General features: G+C 33.2%; 1 protein-coding gene across 13 annotated transcripts in view; it reads right to left on the reverse strand.

Moving 5' to 3' along the window:
• LOC105338272 (thrombospondin type-1 domain-containing protein 7B) overlaps window positions 1–23,955 on the reverse strand; it is an 81,176-nt gene that overhangs the window by 44,378 nt on the left and 12,843 nt on the right. For 4 of the 13 annotated variants that reach the window (XM_011443313.4, XM_011443312.4, XM_066084327.1 and 1 more), the window contains exons 2-4: window positions 23,587–23,649; window positions 8,851–8,994; window positions 1,171–1,272 (exon numbers count right to left, since the gene is read on the reverse strand). The gene's annotated coding sequence lies outside the window, so the exon portion shown is untranslated. Of the gene's footprint in view, window positions 1–1,170; window positions 1,273–6,742; window positions 6,868–8,850; window positions 8,995–11,596; window positions 11,743–13,301; window positions 13,399–23,582; window positions 23,650–23,955 lie in introns of those variants that run through there. The other 9 variants (XM_020071425.3, XM_020071426.3, XM_020071430.3 and 6 more) reach the window with 9 other exon arrangements.

Here is a 23,955-nt window from a genome sequence, read left to right on the forward strand (position 1 = left end):
CTAAAACCATCAAAAACTTGTGAATTTATAATCTCCCAAATCTTGCAAGAAACAAAATACTCTTTTACTGCCCGCAATAAATCGGTTCCAGGCTCTCTAAATACACTACCCATCACAATGTTTTCACATTTGGACAAGTAATCTCCAAAAGCCCTCATTTTTTAAGCTTTTGGTTTGTTCACATGAGAAAATTGCAATATATCTGTATCTTTGGTCGTGCAAATTTTCTTCAGACGGTTTATAAAATCTGTCTCCTCCCCGGGTCCCTGTGTTCTATGAACTTGTGCTTGTACAGAGTAGTGGGGTGTGATTAACTGGTGTATACTAACTAAAGCAGGCATTAAAGCAACCTTGTACATTTTGCATCAGGCAGCTTCTTTGATCCTAATGGCATTTGGAAGGTTAATTCTCAAGTACGTAATCCTGGTGCAGGCTGAATAGAATGTGTATCGCTCTAAACAAGTGCTTGATAATTGAAGAAATTGGCTGCTAAATATTGTGAAATATTATGACAAATTTTCAAGTTTCTTCTACTCCCCCACAATAAATGCTGAACACTGGAAATTCAAATCAGAATAAATATACTCTAGAGACTGCTAAATTAGATTTCAAAATAGAGTTAATCCAAGGACCTTAAGCCAGATTAACAAATCAAATAGAAAAATGACCTATTAAATCAAATTTCTTTGCACTTATGGTATACATGTTGTATGAATTATGGGTAGAGAGAAATTTATATTAAGGTTTCTTTTTATTTTACCCTGTCTAACATTCATGCATTTGATTTGAATCATTTGATCATACAGTTGAACCTCGATATCACGAACACTGATATCTTGAATACAATGGATATGTGGAAATGATTTGTAAGTCCCAACCACTTATTTTTTAAGTATTTTACTCTCAATATCTCAAATGCTCGGATATTTCAAACTTTTTAAACAGTCCCATCTAGTTCAAGATAATGAAGTTTGGGGCTAAGATTTCCATTTATATCACTAGAAATTCTGTTTGCAATTTCATTGGTGGGTAATTTTAGTTGGGGTGGGGGTGTTTCCTTTAGCTGTTTACTGTAACGTATAACCTCTCTTACCTATTGATATTCACATTTGAACATTAAACATTAATAAGATCCATACAGTCTAGTACAGAAAGCACACTGGCACTTACCATTCAATGAATGAACTTAAAATCCCTCAATCAGAACTCCCATAATTAAAACATCAGTTAATCCAGGATCAAAACAAATGTCTCCTACTGTTGTTCTCTGCTCTACAGAAAAAAGAAGAGAAAACAATTTTACACTAAAAACTCACTGTCTTTTCATGCATATATAAGCATTGAACATCACTTTTTTTTGTTACAAGTTCACTTTATAAACTCTTTTCAACTTGAACTAATATTTTCCTATCATGTGCGCAAACACCTTAAACTTTTTATATACCCACAGCATTCCTCAAGCAACAGAACTTGATCAGCAGACAATCTAGAGTTGAGGGATTATGAAAAATAACGGAATGTCGCATAATAGCTAAATTATTGAGAGGTTAAGCATGAAATATTGGAAAGTGATGTCTTTGATATTGGAAAGTCTACTACTTAAGTGTCTTTGACAGATACAAGTTCGAAAGTAGTGTGTGACTAACCGTACAATCGTTAGTCCTTGGGAATTAATCAATTCATATTAGAATTAATCAATTATTCACTTCCGTCAATCTGTGACATTAACTTCAAAGGGGGCATTATTGCAGAGAGTTTTGTATCTTTATTAAGTTTTTGTTAAGACATTCTTTACTACCAATTTCAAAATTCTAATTGACTTACTAATGATGAATGGAAATTTTGTAAATTGTAATTCTAAAGGTTGAAACAATAAGTATGCAAACTTCAATGAATTAATACAGCGTTTTTAATATACAACTGGAAATTTGGTCATAACTTGATGTATTTCTCATCATAGTTTTATACTTTTAAATCAATATTTTATTACACATACAATCAATAGTTTCTCACACTGATATACCCAAAATAGTATTACAAATTAGCTCCAATACCTGCAGAATCAGCAACGCAATTAGGCAGTATCATAATCATGATGTTTGGATAGAATAAATAGCGATATTGACGGAATAAAAACACAGGATTTCCTTACAAGACACATAATCCCCGAGGTTTTCAAATATTAATGAATGCTGTTTGAATTGTTAAGAATAGAAAATCTATGAGTATGACTATATTTGCTTAACTTGACAATGCACCATCATGGTATTGAGGTAACCGTGTCACCTAGGGATTAAAAGCTTAACATAATCTGCCCTTTTTGCATACAATGCAATAATGCTTAATAACTATTGCATAATCTTTTGGTTTTAAAATGCAAACTAATCATAAGAAATGACAGACAATGTGTATTGATCATATCATTTGGCCAGTATGCAAGTTTATGAAGAAGCACATGTGGTCGAAATGGGAGGTATGTTGCTGTGGAAGATTCATACACCAAATGACTTGACTGCCATTGTAAGAATTATGTTTTTTGCATTACATATGTTGCTCTCATTACAATGTCCTGGTGCAGCCAAGGTGATCCAAAAACTGACAACTCTCCCCAGCATCTCTCTTAGGCTGTCTGTCAACAGGACAGACTTCATTACAAATTGTCAGAGTTACACAGACTGAATAATTACACTGTCTTCATAACAGGGTTACATAGACTGAATAATTACACTGTCTTCATAACAGGGTTACATAGACTGAATAATTACACTGTCTTCATTACAGGGTTACACAGACTGTATAATTACACTGTCTTCATTACAGAGTTACATAGACTGAATACTTACACTGTCTTCATTACAGGTTTACATATACTGTATAATTACACTGTCTTCATGAAGGGGTTACATAGACTGTATAATTTTGCAAAGTCTTCATTACAGGCTTACACAGACTGTAAAATTACAATGTCTTTTTTACAGGGTTGCATAGACTGAGTGATTATATTGTCTTCATAACAGGGTTGCACATTCTAGATAATTACTGTGTCTTCCTCACAAAGTTACACTAACTGCATAATTACACTTTCTTCTTTAAATATTTACATCGATTGTTAAAATCCTTTTTTTTTTTTACACAGACTGTATAATTATACTGTTCATTACCAGTACATAAATACTAACTCTTAAATTACATTATCTTCACTATGGTTTCATTGACTGCATAGTTATTGTCTTATTCAATTGCAAAGTCTCTTTTACCAGGTTACATAAATTGAACAATTGCTATATGTCTTCATTTTAATGTTTTATATAATTGAATAACTGGATGTCTTCCCTACAGGTATATATTGACTCTGAGTATATATGTTCAATCTCTTTATTCATCAAATAGTTACTTTTACATTACAGGATTTCATAGACTGAATAATCATACTTTCTATATTAAATGGTTACAAAGAATAATATACAATTATATAATGCTTGTGAAGTCGATACACCATAATATTTTTCTCGAGGTGCAGGGAACAGCTCAGTATGATCTATTGCCCAAGGCCAACAGATTATACTGAGCTGTTTCCTGCACCAAGGGAAAAAAATCTGGACTGTTGACTGTTCAGGCATTAAATAATTGTTTTATTACCTAATTCCTTTTATTTGTTAGTTTTCAGGGTTTGCAATTTGCATATTACAGATGGTTTTTGTGCCAGTATGCAATATACTAAGAATTTTTTTTATCTTTTACATGCGCAAAACCTGTTGCATACATTAAAACATCTCCACTTAATATTAGTTAATACATATAGAAGGAGGAGTCTTCAACCCATTAGATTATAAATAGTCATTTACCTAATATGAGGCTTTATTACTGTAGATTATTTGATACTCAAATTTGGTTTTACCAAGTACTAAAATCAGCGTAACATTATGATACATTCCCTGAGAACAATTGAAAGGATACAGATCGTGACTTCAAAGTAAACTATGACGTCATATCGTATGACGTACAGAAAAATTACTTTCTACACATCGCTGTGAAATCAATCGGGAAGCCTTAACATACCCGCATTCTGAAATACTTTGCCGGTCCAATAGATCGCAGTCTATTGATTGGCAGTCCAATAGATCGAAGTCTATTGACCGGCGGCCTAATAAATTGCAGTCTATTGACCAGCAGTTCAAAATAAATGCAAATATTTAATTTGTGATAAAACAACAAAATCCTTTTGATTAAGTGATAAATAATTATACAGTATTCAATATAGGGTTCCACAAACTGTCTTCATTCAGGATTACGTTGACTAATTATTATATTGTCTGCACAGAAATTCAATAATTTCATTGCAATAGACAAGGTACCAGTATTCAGCAAACTGCTTGCTCTTTGCATGGAACATTCATCATTCTTTTTTTTCTTGTCTTACATTTTATGCGTGCATTAATGTATTGATAATACCTACACATTGGCATGTATCTGACATTATCTTCTCTTACCAACAGATCAAAAATATACCACCCATCTACAAATGGGATATGCAGCAAGATATATAACATCTGAAAAATATTACATAGGAAACACCTTTAAAAAGCTATTTAAGATTTTGCAACAACAATGGAAACTTCTGAACTTCTAGTAGTTAAACCGGCTTATATTGGTAAAATTCTTATTTATTGATAATTCTATAAGTCAATTTTGATCTCATATGATCATGTGACCTTGAAATCATTAAATCAAAATCAATAATTTAAGGACACCAGAATCATTAGACCATGCATCAAGTCAGTCCAACATACACACGAGTCTCTGAACAACATTCTTGACACAAAAATGAGAAAAGATGCTTCTTGAAAATCTCTCTGATTTTGAAATCTCTGACTTTAATAAATTTATCAGTAGGCCATCCATGGTATCTAACCCTCCTCTTAGTACCACTGTCAGTGCATGATAACAGTCGCAGGAATCCGTAACAATAGCAGACATTGATGGCACTCAGCCAGAAGGTTTGCAAACACTAGTTACAGAAGAAGTACCCTGGTACCAAACCAGAGATCTCGGTGTTAGAGATCTTGGTGTTAGCAAGGGTTTTATACCAGCTGCTGGTCTCTCCACTCAGACTCACCCCATACACAGAGGTAACAGACATGCAGCCAAAACAAAGAAACACTTGACCACTCCACTCCCCACTGGTCATTCAGCTTCCCCCCATAACACTGCCAGACATCCTTGATCTCTACTATGATTGCATCTGTTTCATGTAATGCTTTTATCAAAAAGATTAAAACTCCAGGAAAGTTGGAAATCCAAGTGAAATAATGCTACGTACAAAATGTGTTTTGCAATCTTTTGACCAAGTGATCAACATTAGTCACAACAGTACAGAAAAAAACCCCAGTTTTTGGCTGAGACTGCAAGATCATTGAATATCAAACATCTTTTCTTTTTATGTGTCTTTACAGCATGTCCTTGCACGTTCAATGGCACACTCTTGTTATCATATAGAACCCATTAATTCTTCACAAAAATCTGTAAACATTACCATTGTACCTCCCCCAGCTGTCTGCTAACAAAAAAATGAATATTAAATAATATCAATAAAGAAATAAAAGATTTCAAATAAATGGCATCATATATCTAATTTAAAATTCAGTCTCCTATGAACCTTATAAACAGCTGAAGAAAACCTTCCACAATTACAAAAACTTCATTTTTGCGTAATTTAGGTATTGACAAGCATTATATATGAGCCTTATATGAAAGAAATCAAAGAAGGGCGACACTTATTGGGTCATGTTTTGAAATGCCTACAATAATGAATTGATGTTTATCATGCATCTGACATCTTATCAGCAGGTATTGGACTACAGTGGACTGATTGGAAGGCTTTAGTAGTTCTCTGGGTTAGTACCCCTCTGGAGACCAAGGTATCATGGTACTATTGAACCAATGACCTGGCTCTAATGTTGTAGATGCCCGGTCACACAACATATATGGAAATAAATTCACATCTGTGAGAAAATGGCTTGCTTGACCTGACATTCTCACATACATCATCTAATTTAACAAAATAAAAAACAAAACCCATTAGGAAGTCTAAAGCTTTGAGGATTATTTCTGCTAATTGGCTGCAAATTAAAATGATCTTGGAAACATTCGCCACTGTAAAGTCTTAGCTAATTTGAGTTCATGCCTCGAAGAAAAGGTCTCCCGTGTAAAAAGAAATAATCTTGAGATCAAAAAACCAAACACACTAAAGGTATAACCATTAAAGCCTTGACATTGAATGCAAAAACCATTCCAATTATATAAGTGTACAACCACCACATTCCCCTGTATCATAGACTCAGATGATAAAAATCTGTGTTATCTTGCTTTGATGAAACACTTGATCCATTAAAAAACCCATACAACCCAACTGCTGCATGTTTCTACTGCTTGAGAAAGTAAAACAACTGAGATTGTATGAAGAGATTCTGACATTTACAGCGAAGGAAACCAACCTATGGTAAAAATAAAAAGATCTTTATATTTAGTAGCACCTGCGCATTTCTTATCTGAAATTTATCTAGTATATGTTCCAAAAATAAGGTGTTATAATGGCATTATGATGCATAACACTTTATAGTCATGTAGGTATTGCACAACATAACTAGATAAGTTGGTACGGCAACAGAAAATTTTTGATTTTGAAACGTTTTCTAAAATATACCCATTATTTCAAAATTATTCAATCACATGCATGAGTTACCTTTTTGATGAATTAATATTTCCCTCTGTCAAATGCTGGTCATCACTTTAAAAAGAACTCCAAAAATTTGTCAATCCAGAAGCACAAAACCAAAACATGAAAAGCAACCTCAACACAAACACTATATATATAATATCAATTGCTATTCAAAAAAACCTCTTTGAGAATGTTATCAATTTTAAAATCCTTTTGATAAGTTTGTCTTAAAGGTGCACACACAATATCTGCGTCTGACTTTGCCCTCTCTTCAGGCACCCAACACATGAAGTGACTGCACACAATATCCTAGGTAGGGCTGAGAGTAAGTACAGCAAGTCATCTGCCAGTTCTGATTACTGCACAGGGAACCGTGGGGGCATAATTACATACACATGTAAAGAGGAGATGTCTTCTTCTTGTTCTTGTTCTTTCCCTCTCACAGAAACCATTCCTTCCCTGTTATCACACCTTATTTAACACCACTCCAACAATTTTCCCTGTGTTTATTGGTTCCAAAGTGGTGTACTTTTGGACTAAATTTACATGGAAGTTCCTAATATTAATCTATAAGTAAAATCTAATGGGATATGTGACCAAATTTACAGAAGTGTCAGAATCGTGAATAATTCCACTTTGCGTGTCTTATATATCATACTTGTACATGAAAAAGACCCCATGTGTTGGAAATTGGTCAGAACCGTATCTTTTTAAAGCCATTCTCTCCAATAATAATTCAATCAAACTTATATCCTTTACCACCTCATTCAAAAGAGCCCATAAAACAAAGCCTACAAAACCAGCAGTAATGTTCCGAAATGACTGTTAAATGCCATTCCTTTACAGATGCTTATCAAAATGCATCTTATTCTTTCAATGCATAACACGTGAAAATGGCTCATCTCCTCAGAAAATTGCAGAAATGCCGCTCTGTTGATATTTGCGGGTCCATTTCAACAGAATTATATCACAATAAATATGGAATAGATCAACTATTTAATAACAGAAATAGGTCCTTCTCTTGAGAAATGTACGCTTGTTCCGGTGTATTCCTACCGAATACTGTCCAATTGCTCATTTTACATCCATTTTGAGAAATAAATGATCGAAGAAGGAAAAATGCCGGAACTTTATTTTTCATAAATGCTAGAAACAGGAAGAACTATCTCTTATTTATAAAAAAAAATTCACACAAAAAACCCCAGCAAAAATCACCTACGCATGTTCAGTGTTTCCCACCTTGCATTAAGTAACTCATCTCTTAACTTTAAAATGAAACCCTCAACTCATCCACCAAACTAATGGATTCCAGCATTCGATCTGTTTTCAAATGCAGCGTTAATCAGCGTAACACTTTGATTTTTCATTCTATTAATCTGATGCTTTATGCATTGCTAAGACATGACTGTTTAGAGGGAAGATTTTAAATTTCATGTGCAAACACCCCCTACGACTTTACATCCTTTATCCAGCTGGTTTTATAAATCATACAGAAATTAAATTCAAAATCATTCACAACAGCCTCTCTCTCTCTCTCTCTCTCTCTCTCTCTCTCTTTCTCTCTCTCTCTCTCTCTCTCTCTCTCTCTCTCTCTCTCAATCATAATGTACAATGTATAAGTTGCTTTTATTGTCTCTTCCATGTCTGCCATTTTATGCCAGGATATAACTTTGTTGTACCTATGCCAATGAGGACAAGCCTTGCAAACTAAACAAGACAACCATGAAACGTTTTGGTGATTATTGCATTTCCTACAGAACACAATAAGGTCCTCTGACAGTCATAATTTTTGTCCTAGAAGAAGCCTGCAATTTTTTTTGCTATGATGATGGAAAAAGGTTAGCAAGTGTTCTGAGAAACTTTGGGACAATATTTAATTCTCAAAAAAATAATAATTTTGTATCATAATTATACCAGTATGCACTCTTATTTCATCAATTTTTTTTGGGGGGGGAAAAAGATTAATTTATATTATCAACAATCATTTTGAAACCTTGAAATGAATTGAAGTCTTTTAAAAATGTCACTCTAATATAAAATAGCCAAGAAATGGAACAAGTCAATTGAAGATTCTGCATGATCGAATTTTGCATAATGGAGATTTACTGAAAATCTACAACTAGTAAACAAACCTTGAAATGAAATGCTCTAAATGGCGTTTTCTTTGATCAATGTAGCTCCCAAATGAAATATCAATGTAAAAACTCCACTACGCCATCAAGAATCTGTTAATTTCAAGTTGTCCCTTGTACTTCGATAAACACTGAAATATTTACCTGCAAATGAGATGGAAAAAACATTCTGTATTACAGTTTAAATAAGATTAAAGGATTAAGATTTACATTGTTCAGAGGGATTATAGAGTTCTTATCGCTCAGCACTTCACTTTGCAAGAAACCTCCCAGGATTGAAATTGCCCAAGTTCTGATTCAAAAAACATTAAGAATTCAACTGATATCTGTGTTGATAATTAATGCCTCTAATGCATAGGTGACATTTACTTACTAGATACTGAGTAAATTATCAGTGATTAATTGTTTTTTTCAAAGAAGACATATACTCCCTTCAGCTTCTGATATTCAGAAGGGAGATGGCATTTAAAATGAATTTTAAATGTGTGCCTTGTAACGCAATATAGATCTTCATATTGGAAATGCAGTTATGAAATCCTTATTACTGGGAAGCAGAAATTGATGTCCATGAATTCACATCAGCACATGTTGCACCCTGTTCCGGAGAGGATTAACTGAACAAAAGATTTCTAATTGTCCATGGATGAAAAATGATCAGAATGAATTAACCGAAACAAAACCCAATGATTAATTATCAGAAGAAATCAAGACATTCAATAATGCAAACAAAAATGACAAATGAAGCCAACATCATCAGATATAAAATGCACAGTATTCTGACCAAAATAATTCTGATTTCAATGAATCGCATTATTCTCAATATATAGCTGCATGAACTACTTCAGAACCCGAAATCACAGCACAATTTTGATACATGTACATCATAGCCTGATATTGGCAAAAAAACCCAACAAAACCCAAAGCAAAACAGAGGAATAAAAAAAGATGATGCCAACAAGATATTAGAAAATAACATTACAGTGAAATTAGCCATCACACAAAACAAAGAGATGGGGAGAATTTGCCTATTTTACCTGGTACAAGTCGACCCATTAATTATGTCTTATTGCCGATACCAACTGGCTACAGCAGATTTTCAGTTTACCTTAATGCAATAAAGCTTGCTGACGTACTACAATACTTTATTAAAATAGGTAATTCTTTCTTTTTCCTTACGTAAAAATGCCTGTAACAAGGGACTTCTTTCTATTCCTATTGATGTAATTTTTGCTTTTTTTTGTCTTGTACGTGGTTTATCGTGAAAAATTAGATAGAAGTATTAAGAATAATTAAGAAAAAATCTACGGAATTCATGACTTAATGGACACAAATCGTTTTCAGAAATTCTTTTCAGTCTAATTAATATTGGTCTTGGGATCACAGTAATAGGTCATTTCATTGCAACTAATTTATGTGATCATTGTAATTTGTTAAATTCCTTAAATATTCTTGTTTATAAATTCTTCTTTCATTTGCAAAAACTATAGGTTAAAAAATAATTCATGCAAAAAAAATAAATATTGTACATACTTTACATTTAAATTTCCGGTAGTCCTTATTATTATCTTATTGATGCATAAATTTGGTCTAATTGAACACCTTTTTTAATTAAATATTTGATAACTAATTAACTATATTAAACATTTCTATGGATTAAAATTTTTTTAGATATTCAATGATATGTAATTAAAATTACCTTAATTTTTTTTTGACTAGCTAGGAGCCATTAGAATTAGAGTCAAACTTGAAAATATTACTCTCTTGCGTTACCAATTTTTCGAATAAATGAAATGAAGAGCTCGGGTGATTGAACAGACAACAAAGGGAGTGAGAGTATTCTTCTCCCATTAGTAACACCTCCAAGTGTTACGCTAATGTCCACTGAAAGAGATACTTAACATAATTACTTATCAAAACAAGGCATTCAACACCAACCCTCTTTCAAATAGTTGTTTGCAAAAGCATTTCTTGTACTAATTGATTGTCAATAAAATAAATTCAATTGTCAAACACTCCATCCAATTCTCACAGATGGTGAAAAGAAGAAAATATTTTGCTTGAAAAACTATTATTTCTAACACTTAATATAAGGTCAAACAAATTCTTCCTTCTGCACTGCATCTCTCTATCCCAACCTCCACCCCCCCCCCCCCCTCCCCAAAAAAAATTCATACCAAAAAAAATATATTTTGTTTTGTAACTTGGGGAAAAGCCTCTTTTAAGATAAAAACAAATCCATCAGCAATGAAGAAAACATCCCATCTTCCTTCATGTTAATATTTGTGTATTACACTGTTACATGATCAGTAACAATCTTGTAGATGGGCTGCGTGATAAACCATGCATAGCTTATTTGAGGTGAAATGAAAAATAAACAAGCAATCAGCAATAATCTCCACAGTGCTGCTTAAGGTGAAGAAATTTCCCAATGCATCTGTGAAAAAAGCTGTCTAGAAATAACTGAGGATATCCCTCCAAATTACCAAACAAATTAACTAAAATACTTCATAAATCTTCCCATCCGGAGAATTCAGTTCTCAATTATCTCTTACATCACACATTCTAACTCCAGACATCTTGATTTTCTTTTCCCTGCTGTTGCAGTATCATTTATCCTTCTTCAATACATCACGAAATCCAATAGCACACCTTTATGATGAATTAGACACCAAATTTCTAGATGGGAAATTTTTCCAACTTTTAAGACCCGACAATTTTCACCTTCATAAACTAAACATTGACTTACCTCTGTATAGTGAATCACAGAGTTAGCTCCCTTTATTAACACCCCTGTTACTGAATTAACTCGCAGTCACTCAATAAATCAACTAGAGCTTTTTATTTGCCTTGTTTACAGTCATAAGTGGGTTATTGATCTTCACACATTTTATCTGCCACTTTTCCGGAACACATACATTCACAATATAACATTTTCTTCAAATTCCGTAATGTCTTCATGTTAAAGTTCATCCTCCTTAATTAGAAATTGGTCCCCTGTCAATCAATTTTGATTGATTGTAAAAGCCATTAGGTTACAGAGAGATAGGCAAGGGGACAATGGACAAGGATCAGATAACATTGATTGTGCACCTCTGTTGCAATGGAAAAAAAGATTTTCTGTGCTGTTTTTCTCCTGAGTCTATTTATTCTGGCAAATCTGCAGTAGGTGGGTAATTATAATTTTATTGCATTTTGACACATGCAAAATTAAATTATTTATATGAATTTCTAGAGGTGTGTTGCTCTATAGAAATAATTTTATTTAACTTACATTTCTGTTTTGACTTATATTTCATGGACAAATTTGTGACAAGTCATCGTTTTTCACCAGTTTCCTATTAAATTAGAACTTGACACCAAATCAATCAAATAAATTTTTCATTATAAGTCAATTCCTCTGAATCATGTACACAACGCCTTTTCCCTTTTATACATTAATTCACAAATCGCTTCTGACTCGGAGACTCCAATCCCCAAATCATACCACTAATATTGCATTCAGCACCAATTCTAGATCGCAAATGAAGTACTTATTAAACAAACCCGCATGTGAGTACCAAAGCAATTTCCAAAAGCAAACAGCATAGAAGAGCAGACAGTGATTAATGAAATCAAAATCCTCCATCCCAATTACATTCTCCCATTGAGGGAACAACTTTTTCTCTTTTGGTGAAATCTAAATATATTAACACAATGTTTATTAATTGGCCTATTCTGTCCTCCATAAGAAATATGCAACCTTGTTTATGAGGCACCAATTATTTGGTTTGTGCAAAGTTTATAGAAAATAGTGGATATTCTAACACTGATTGATCAAATTAATCAGGAATAATTTGACACATTGAAAAAGGATATTTTTTGAAGCAAGTCTTAACCTTGCAAAAGGGATTTTACTTGCAAGTCAAATGAATATATTTTGCACTCATTCATCTTCAAGATGATTCTTAAACCACAAAGTCTTTTTAAAGAGGCAACTCCCAATGATCTGTGTATTATTTGCAGATTTGTAAAGTAATTGAATGGGAAAACTGTAATAGAATTGTGATTAACAGATGCGATGTCAATTCATTCAGAAATATCTGTTTCGACCTTTACTCAGGTTGTGATTTGAAGACAACTAGCAGTTAAGTGGAAAAACATTAACATAATTGACTGGCGTTAACGAGCCACAGAGATGACAATTACTTAATCATGGCAAAAAACATTATAAATCACTTTTAATTGTTCAGACGTTTCAAAGAAAAAAAAAGTTTTCAAGAACAATTTGTTTTTCTTGTGTATTTTCCAATTTGGGCAGTCGGAAAAAATCTTTGGCTTTCTACTACCGTTGACAATATTTAAAAAATTCTCTTAATTTCAAAAGAATTCTTTGATATTTTATCGATAAATGTTACCAATCTAAATGTACTACAGTTTTGATAACACAGAATGAAAAAGAATTAAAAACTTACCTACTTTTTCCCCTTCCAAGATTCTTAAGTTTTAAAATCCACTTCAGTATATAAGACCTGTATACTCAAGCTTCTACAGACCATAGCATTGGGCTACCTGAAATAGCCCGCCTGTATTGATTATGTGAAGGACTATAGATCACAAATTGCCCATTTAATATGAAACATCTTACTGACACAGACTATCAAGCAAGGTGCGATATTCTCATTAACTGAACCCCAGGAATCTACTTCGCTCCCCACTTCTTACACAACTCTACTTGAAAAAACCTATACACCATAGCTGTATAATCCACTAAGTACTTTGGCCATTACAACCAATTCTTGCCATAACACCCCCTCAAGACAATACTGTCCACTGTTCACAGACCCCTGGGTGGGTGTGTCAAATTAATTCACCTCAAGTACATTCCAATTTAATTGTAACAGCATTAAATACTTAAAAAAGCTTAAAGAGAATGAAATGCATACTTATACATACACCCACCTATCTACCCCCCATACAATTCCAGCCCGATGAGCTGTTTGGTCCAGGCGGTGAAAAAACAGCAATCAAATGAGTCTATTGTATGACACAGAATCAACATCCATACACCAGAATGACAAAAAGAAATTCCTTTGTCATTTGTAAGAGTCTTACTAGGATTTTCTTTGGTATATAAGGAAGGAGAAACTGAACAATTGTTCCTTTTTCCTTTCTTTCTTTTTCCTTTTTTTAAAATGATTTGCGGTCCGTACTGTGTGGTAAAACTAAATCCATTAGCACCAAATACACTATATTTGGTCATTAGGAGAATTAAGAAATGTTAGCTAGGGGTCAACAAGATTAAGTAATCCCTGGCCGAGAAAGCATTGGATGTGGCAGCCCTTTACAAGTCGCTCTCTCTCCCTGTGTGTTTAATGTATCTACTCCAAAATATTGAAACTTAAAAGCTTGAGCACCGCCAGAAATTATCCAAGTATCCTTGACCGATTGACACTCACGGTCTAAACAATACTTATAACTATGAAATCCTGTTCATATTTTAAAAATTTCAATAACAATGAATTGAGGATCAAATTAAATTTGAAGATAAGTTGTCTCTGAAGGATTATTGCAAGTTTAATTAAAAATCAAAGAACAAATATTTCTTTGACACCATTTTCATTATTACGTTAAAAACTTTTTATCTCTTATATTTATGAGATTAAATCGTAGTATTGAAGATGTATCAACAAAAGTTTTTTTATAAGTCACTGTAAATTTCACTTAATGAATTTTCAGTGATGCATTTTTTAATAAAACACACACATATATATTGAAATCTCAAGTGGTAATATCAATAATGTTGCTCCTTACAAATGAAAAATCTGAATTTTTCCCAAATGATCTAAAAATATTACTAGACATTTTAAACTCAAATTGCTCACCTGAAGTATATTATCAGCTACTCCAAATTGATCTTGAATCACTGTTAATTGCCCAGCAAATTTGCCATTCACACTTCAGACCAAATAAAAATGGAAAGGTGTTTACAATGAAATGAAACATTATACAATCTGTATCAATCCCCTCTCCAACCACACTAAGCCCCTGAATACAGAATTTATACATCTGTTGAGAGTTATTTTGACAAAGTATTAAGAGAGTGTAAATATTGTTGAAATAACATCACCATTTTGAGTGGTGTTGTTATTTTTGCTTTGTCTATAAGGTCTGCCTGGGTTCAAAACTTAAACAAAGCACATTTTACCACCAAAAAAAAAAAAAAAAAATCAATCTAGGACGAAATTGCAGTTTTTTTTCTTTAACATTCAATTCTTCAAATTTAAATGTCTTATGATTTTTTTCTTAATTCAAATAATAAATCAATGCCATGCATGCTTCTGGAAAATATTTTTAAGATCTCCTGCGGACATTTCTTCCTCCTGTGTATGGATCAATCTATATACTGTTCAGTAGTGACATCAAATATCTGCTTATAAATACATATCTGGTAAATTAAGATGAAAAAAAAACAACAAAACAACTAATATAAGAAAACAACCCACTTCTTCAAGTGCTGGTAAAAAATTACACTACCTAATTCTTTTTAATATCAACTACAAAACTAAAACAACTTTCATCAACAAAATGATAATACATATATTTCCATATATTCAGAACTTAATGTTTCTTTAATTAAAAGACAAAACCTGAATAAACATTATCATAGAGAGAATATAAGATCTAGCATTTTGGACAGGGAAAATGGATACTAAAACCAGATGGGGATTGTAGTAATGACCATTTCAAATATCAGACTTTACCCAAATAGACACTTAAACCAGATAGGGAAATATAGGGCAATAATGACCATTTTAAACATTATTATTATTTTTTTTTTTTTGCAAGGGACCTACATGACATAACATCAGGCAATCAGATGTCTTATTTTGACATTAAAAAGCTTTTTTCTCTCATTTGATACTAAAAATCCCCCCATCCCCCTTAAAAAGTCAGAAAGTCTGCCTTAATGATAATGTTACATAAAGATTAGTTCAAGATAAAGTTCCATCAAACATAGTTTATGAAACCTTTAGAGTTCCTAAATTACTTGATGATTCTTATAACAGCAACAATAATCTTAATGCATACGAAGACTTTTCTGCACCATCAACCAACCTAGCCCCCCCCCCCCCCCCAAAAAAGACTAAGAGGCCCATAGCCCACATTGCTCACCTGAGCAACACTAGACATCATAAAATCAGCTTTACAGAGTCATATACAAAATATCTGGACAATGTAGTATAACAGATCCTGTGTTTAAAAAACCCCAATTATTTCCCCTGGATATTTCGTTTATCATTGAGCCCTTGTTGGCAAAGGATGATTTTATATTCATTTTCACATACTGATCGAGCATTAGGGTTCTCAAGGAGATCTAAATCAAATGGGATATATATAAACTTACATCAAACTTGTGAAGCCAAAGAATTGTCTAGGGGCCAGAGTATAAACATTAATGCTTGCATATACTGGTAAGTAAAATCATATATTATACCATTTGAGTTTTTGTAAATTTAAAATATTTTCCTTTATAAAATTGGACCCCCCAATGTGGGTCCCATCAGATTCCTGAAAAATATGATCTTCGACAAATTTAAATTTACACTACCTAAGATTGCTTTGACTAAAGTTGCACCTTTTCAAAGAAAATGTTTTTTTTAGAAAAAGGTTTTTCTCTATTAATTCCTATGTCAAAATTTAACTGTGTAACCCCTCCCCATTGTGCCCTAACCCTACCCCCGGGGATCATGATTTGAACAAACTTGATTCTACCCTACGTGAGGATACTTCACACAATTTACTTTTCTGGCTAATCATGTTCTGATTAGATTACAAAAAATATTTTTTTTATATATTTCTATGTAAAACTTTGACTCCCCCCCCCCCATGGACCATGATTTTAACAAACTTTAATCTACACTATCTGAGGATGCTTTCACACAACTTTCAGCTTTTCTGGCCAAATGCTTTTTGAGAAGAAGACTTTTTAAAGATTGACTCTACATATCCTATGTAAAACTTGTCTTCAAACCCCCCCCCCCCCCCTTTATGGCCCCACCTTACCCCTGGGGACCATGATTTATACAAAATTAATACTACACCATCTGAGGTTGCTTCCACACAAGTTTCAGCTTTTCTGGCCAAATGATTTTTTAGAAGATTTTTGAAAAATATCAACAAATTTTCAATAAATCCTAATTATCTCCCCTTGAAGGAGGGCATGGCCCTTCATTTTAACAACTTGAATTCCCTTCAACCAGTGATGCTTTGTATTAAGTTTGATTGAAATTGGAGCAGTGGTTCTTGAGAAGAAGTTGAAAATGTAATTGTTTTCACAGAATTTTTGTGAAAATAATGTTAATCAGTTAAAAACTAGTGCAATTTTTGTACGCCGAATATTGCAGATTTTTACTATGGGAGGCACTGTAGCTCCCATGGCCAGGTCGTCCATCCAAATTTTTTCAGACCGGGAGCTACAGACCTGCAGCTAGACGGATGCCAGAAAAAATTGATCAGAAGAGCTCACTTGAGCTTTCAGCTCAGGTGAGCTAAAAACACCACACCAATGCTAAAGTGAATTATGCAGACTTGGAAGAATTCACAATGATAAACAGCCTAAATGAATTGAAATCATTTAATAGATATATATGTTTCCTTTACATGCAAGAGCCTATATAACAATTATTGCAAACTACTCAAGCTACTGTAGTTACTGATAATGTCATAACTTCTGCCATTAAACCCTCTATTCACTATAAACAGATATTCTCTGTAGAAAGTTATACATGTGCTGTACACATTCTACTGTAAAATTTTAGTAAAATAAAAAAATCATAGTTTGTATATTGTTTCAACATGAAAATAGAAACTCAATCAGATCACAATTGTTTAATTTAGTACACTTTCAAAGATCTATATCAAATTATATGTATAAATAACATATAAAAGATAGTATTTTACAGTAATTAATAGTCGATGTGGAAACATGAAAAGTTAGGCCTTCACCAAACCATTAACAACTAAAGGGAAAACATTAAAACAAGTCTAGTACTTTGACTCCCTTCCAGCATGCATAATTCATTCCCAGAAACAATAATGAGGGACCTGTGCAGCTATATTTGCAGCATTATTCTGAAATTTTCAATACATCACTTTGAAACAGTGTGAAGAAGTATCAGAATTTCATCGCCACACAATTTTAACGACCACCAATGATTTCCTTCATGCTCAGCAAATAAAAACCTCTGCACAGTTCGCTGCCTTGATAAAATCTTACGATACGTTGTAAAAATATAACATTCTGTGTGACATTTAGAACAGATATATAAAAGAGCAATAAGACCATTTTATTTTCCGACCAGGATATATAGTTATGACAATAAAAAATCATTGGTACATATCCTAGAATGACATTGTTTTCTGAATCAGACAACAATAACCAAGAGATTAGCAGAACATTAAAAAAAATACTCCATTCTTTGTCTGATCACTGTACAGACGCATCCAAAAATTAGATTTTATTTCAATACCTGATTACCATCCTTTGATCAAAACACGGAACCAGAAAGATTAACAAAAACTCAATCTAACATGTAATGATATGCAATAAACGGTAAGTGGCCAGTTAATTCTGGGCTAACAACTTGAATTGAAAGCTTTTCATCTGTTCGATCATGATAAGGAGAACAATAATTCAACAGACAACTTCAATGAAAAATCAATGTGCATTTTTTGTCTCTGTTTTTTTATCCCTTCATACCATGTTTTGCCTGAGGATATATCACACATCCAACCCCTTCCTACAACAAATTACCAGAATTTGTGCTGAATTAACTCCCCTGGTTCCACATTAGGCGCCAATCAATAGAAAGAGATAAATCATCTTCCCTTTACCGCCTGCATGCTCTACGTATCAATGAAATGTTCTATATATTACGGTACTATCAATACTGCACTTAAGCTAGACTGATTAAAGTAAAGTAAAAATGCTCCAATATAACGACAGTTTTTGCTCCGTTATCAGTTTAATCAAATAACAATAACATCTTTCTGCCGGTTCATAGCAAGCAAAATAGTGGATTTTTTTTCAATCAAATAACCATTGATATTAATTATAATAATTAGACACCATAAAATTTTTGGCTTCATATCTTGATTTCAATATTCCTACAACATTCAAACCTGAATCGTTCTTAACTTGACCAATAAGATTAAGAAAGATTGAAGATGAGCAGACCTTTGATAATTACTGCCTATAGCAGGGTGAGACATTGGTTTGATGGAGGAGTCAGTATTGCTTCCAGTGTCTGGGAACCGAAGAACACCGAGTTCTCAAAGCCTTTGATATCTTACCATTAACCTAAGACTGTACCCAAATCATGCTGGAACATTACAATAATATGTTTTTTTCTGATTCATAAAAGATGCATTTTTTGATATCAACAAAAAACATGAAAACAAAACATTACAATGACAGTACTTAAAGCATCAATACACCACCTCCCCCCATAACAAAGTTTGGCCTTTGAAAACAGCTCACTTGCAATGACCTAAATCATTAGCTGACATTGTTTTTTTAAAATTCTTTTTCAAGTGAACCAAAATATGAAAGTGTCAATAATAAACCTGCTTAATACATGTTTATTTCAGCTGTAGGAAACACAAAGAAAAAAAGGTCCTGGATCTTCAACCGAAAGATAAAATTTCTGAAGTTGTTCTATCCATATAACATATCAATTTTGTACATGATTATACCCAAAATAATATTTAATCATAATGTCATAAAAAATATACCTGCGTGTACTTAATGTTTAGACAATATGGTACACTCCATTTTTCTCTGCAACAATTAAATCAGAGCCCATTTGTAATTCTGATTTTTTAAGAAATACAATTTGAAATGGCGTCATGCAGCCATAATTTTGTAATAGTACAGTAGATTATGTAATTAAAAGAAGCAATTCTAATTTTAAACCCTGAACAACTAAAACTGAAAAAGGTTCTGGGTTTTCTCAAACTACTCGAACAGCTGTAGAATCTTGCAATAATAATTGGTGGTATTTTGTGCAAGTGCAAGTTAAAAAACAGCATTTCTACACCCTCAGAGTTGTAAATCACAAAACAATCAAAGCTGCAGCATAATCCTTGAATCTTTTACTGCATCTTTGTGCAGTTCACCGAGAAGTTTTCAACCAATAGATCTAGAAGACTTCTTTATTTAACATTACAATACAAATACTAGTACATGTACATGTACCTGTAAATGCAATCTTGTAAAGAGGGCCTAATGCAAAAACTTATTGCCCAAATATATTTTCATTGTTGCCTTCAACTTCACTCTAAATCATATTTGGGTGCACCAAATTTTCGTTTACACCAGTAAGTAAAGAGAGAGAGAGAGAGAGAGAGAGAGAGAGAGAAAGAGCAAGAGCAAGCACTATCCAATTTTCAATGCCTCAAAGAATTGTTCATTTTTAAATTAATAGGAATGAAGTTAATAGATTAGCAGGTTATACAATATTTCAGCCAAACCAATAGTGGCATTACAACAAGAATACCTGTTTGCTTAAAAAATAAATTCAGAAAGATCACATACTTTTCTTTTCAACCAATATTTTCCCGAGTCTTTCATCCCAACCAATTTTGAACACAATATATAAATTCCAAAAGATAGTGAAAGTGGTATAAACATCCAAGCAATATCGTAATGAAAGTGCAACATTAATTACAAACCAATTGTCATTGCAATCATATTCAATTAACCAGGTCAGATTTCCACATCAAGGAAATTTTAAAATCTCAAAAGATTAAATTTCACATGTCAACACACTCACAAGGTTCAAAATGGGCCAACAAAGGAATATTTCGCCATGTAAACAACTCTAAATTTCACTGGGGTTAAAATGAAAGGAGAAACATTGAATTACATAGCTTTTGTTTGGCTGCAAATGGATTTTTGCACATTTTTCAAATCTTGATCAGAAGTAAACACCTTTCTAAATGGATTGCAAATACTACACAGATAATGCCCAGGAAAAGTCTAGATTTCTTTTCTGTCGCAAGGTCAAAGTACAGAGAAATAACACCTCCTCTATATATAAGGGGGAGGTCTTACTTTTAAAAATCAAGTGTACTCTTGAGCTACCCATTGTGTGGTAATCCAATTATTGAAACGTTCATGAAAGCACGAATTGAAAAAAAATTCCTCAATCCTCAATGGAAAAAGAGGGAAAATGGTAAAATTTTAAACTGAATTAAAATCATTCAATTTTTGAAATGACATTTTTAAAAATTACGACATTCCAAATTTAAAAAAAACAGCAATAGTTTTTCATAAAAATTCTATAAAGACGACCAACCCAGAGATTGAAAGTATTACACTGACCAAAAGAACAGTCCGCAGTAAGGTGATGCTGACAGTGTCAGTGCTGTCTATTGCCTCTCGATCACTACACAAATTCATAAATTATTCATCTGCATTTCATGATTCATAGTATTATTTAGATTCAGGAAATTCGTTTGATTATATAAACTCGGTAGTACAAATGTTGTAGCTAGAAAAAGTGTTCCTCTTTAAATTGCCTCTTTATGCTATGAATTTCATACAATATTCTTTGTTACTCCTTGAAATTAAGTTATCTAATCTTCTCAATACTACCCTGTATTGACTTGACGTCTCCTACTATGCACAAGACATGAAGAGAGAGCAAATATGACAGAGTGGATGATGTTTCTCCCCAATCCCAGTTGATATGCCCCTGACTGTGTGTCCCTAACCTAACCTTATAACCTCAGAGGATATACCCTGCACAATATCACTGCATGTCCTTGCGATCTGACCTTTCACCTTGCATCTGGATAAACCTAGAATCTCCGTGACAGGTCTGAAGGGGGATGTCAACTATTAGGAATGGAATTCACGCGGATAAAAATCTGATTAACTTTGTGGGGGAACTCTCTACTTGCCTAAAGTGGCTGAAAGATGACTGTAAATTCAATCAATAACAACCCTTGAACATGATCTGTATTAAATATTTTCATGGTGGTTATGATGGCTAATCTATAATGGAAAAAGCAGGTTCCTGAGAACATTTAATAGTCAAAATAGCATAGTGCGCTCAAATACTGAGGGCTGAAAAAAAAAAGAATATTGGAGGCCTAATCGAGCACTGTGCCTTGCGGCAAAAAGCTTGATGCAACTAGTGATGATAGTGAAACTGCTCTGAATTGTCAACAGAGAGTCAACATGGTGCACTGCTAATGAAAAGTTCGACTTTGCTCCATCAGATAACACTGAAACTACTTACATGACTCAACTGATTAAAGTAAAAACATTTCGCAAATGAAAAAAAAAATTAAGCTAAATTCTATCAGGAGACAATAGCTCCAATCACTAGAGGGTGATTGCTTTGATACGTCCATCGTTCCACAATTGGAATCACTAAAATGCTCCACAACGAACAAACCAGTTTTCCCCCTATGGAAGTCTCTTGTGGTTGAGAGTCACAATTATCTTACAAGTCCCATCTAATCCATTATATTTTCCATACAACTCCAACACTTTATCGGGTTAGCTGGAAATTGAACGCTAAATGTTTTTAGGAAAGTTTTAATCTTTAAGAGATAAAACTTTGCCTTCGTTTAAGTGGTATCGGTACAAAATGATTATGATGAATCAAATGTCCATAGAAATTCAACATCGTTCGTTAACTTGACAATTACAAAACATTCAGGAAGAGAGCAGTATGAAGTACATAAAATGCTTTTAAAATATGTCAATATCCACTTAAAGACAATTGAGCTTCTGAAAATTACTCAGCAGAAAGAACGCTGTAATGCTAAAGTTTCTTTGCATGTTGTGTGCATGTCAGAATACTCCCATATTTGAGAGATTTCTGTCTCTGAGAAATTTCTAATTAAAACTGTTTCGTCTATGAATTATAAAAATGAAGCCAATCCTGTAAAAGTACAGAAAAATGTTTCAATAATTCATAGCTGTCTCCTCAATCATAAACCAAAATAACAGTTTCCCTATAAAAGAGAGCAACATTTTAAAATGTGAATACCTTTTTAGACGTTTGCACAGTCTGCTTTCATAATGGCCAGAATTTCCCTGTAACACATGTATAACACACTACCTCAGTCCTGTATTTAACAACTTGATTTTTCATCAATGAATGACAACTGTTGAGTCATTGAGGCGTACTAAAAGTCAGTCACACAGGCAAAAAAGTGCATCTGCTGAGTCTAGTATACACTATACCAACAGATTGCCTAAATAATGTTTTCTATTAAATTCTTTTTAACCCCCCTCCCCCCCCCCCCCCCATCTTTTAAATCTAAAAATCAATATTGAACTATACCTCTTTTAGTTTTGTCACAAAATCACATGTGAAAAATGAAATGGATCTTTATCTGGGGAGAGAAAGTGCTGAATTTTTCATTAGCTGCATTTTCATATGAATGTCTAAAGAGAGATTTGTTCAGCAGTATAAAAACTACAGGCTGTATCAGAGACAATTTAAGATTCTTATCTCAGTTATTTTAATGGTCAATTGAAAACCACAAAAAAAGCTCCCAAATTAGCATACCCCAGTCCCTGTAGTAATATTGAGCATAAAAAGACCCCAATACTCTTGGAGCACTGTCTTACATTTCAGAAAACATTGGGATAGTGTTTCTAGTTGGATGCTTCTGGTACTTATAATTTCATGACTATATAGATTACAGGTAATAAAGAGTTTAATAGTTACCTACATGTGACTCAATCATCCCACCGCAATCGCTAAAATCTCAGCTGGTGTTTCAGAAGCGAAAAATCTATAACAGAGAAAGAAAAGACTATATGTTTTGAGGCATGCACAAAAATCAAATGGGACAGCTGAGGAACCTATTGAAATACTGTCAAACAAATTAAATTCTCTATCAGTTCGATTGATTCAAGGAACCAACCAAACAATATTTGTTGTTCGCTGTTAAAGCTTCCACTGCAAATGAAAATTCTTATAACGTGAATTTTTAATGAAGAAATTTAAAAGTTGCACAAGGTCATTGTACCATATCAGTTTTTGTTTTCTTTTAATATTTTGCACAAACCAGGAGTCTGTTGATAACAGAGGAGGGAAG

This window comes from Magallana gigas, chromosome 5 (genome assembly GCF_963853765.1).
Source record: "Magallana gigas chromosome 5, xbMagGiga1.1, whole genome shotgun sequence".
NCBI lineage: Eukaryota > Metazoa > Mollusca > Bivalvia > Ostreida > Ostreidae > Magallana > Magallana gigas.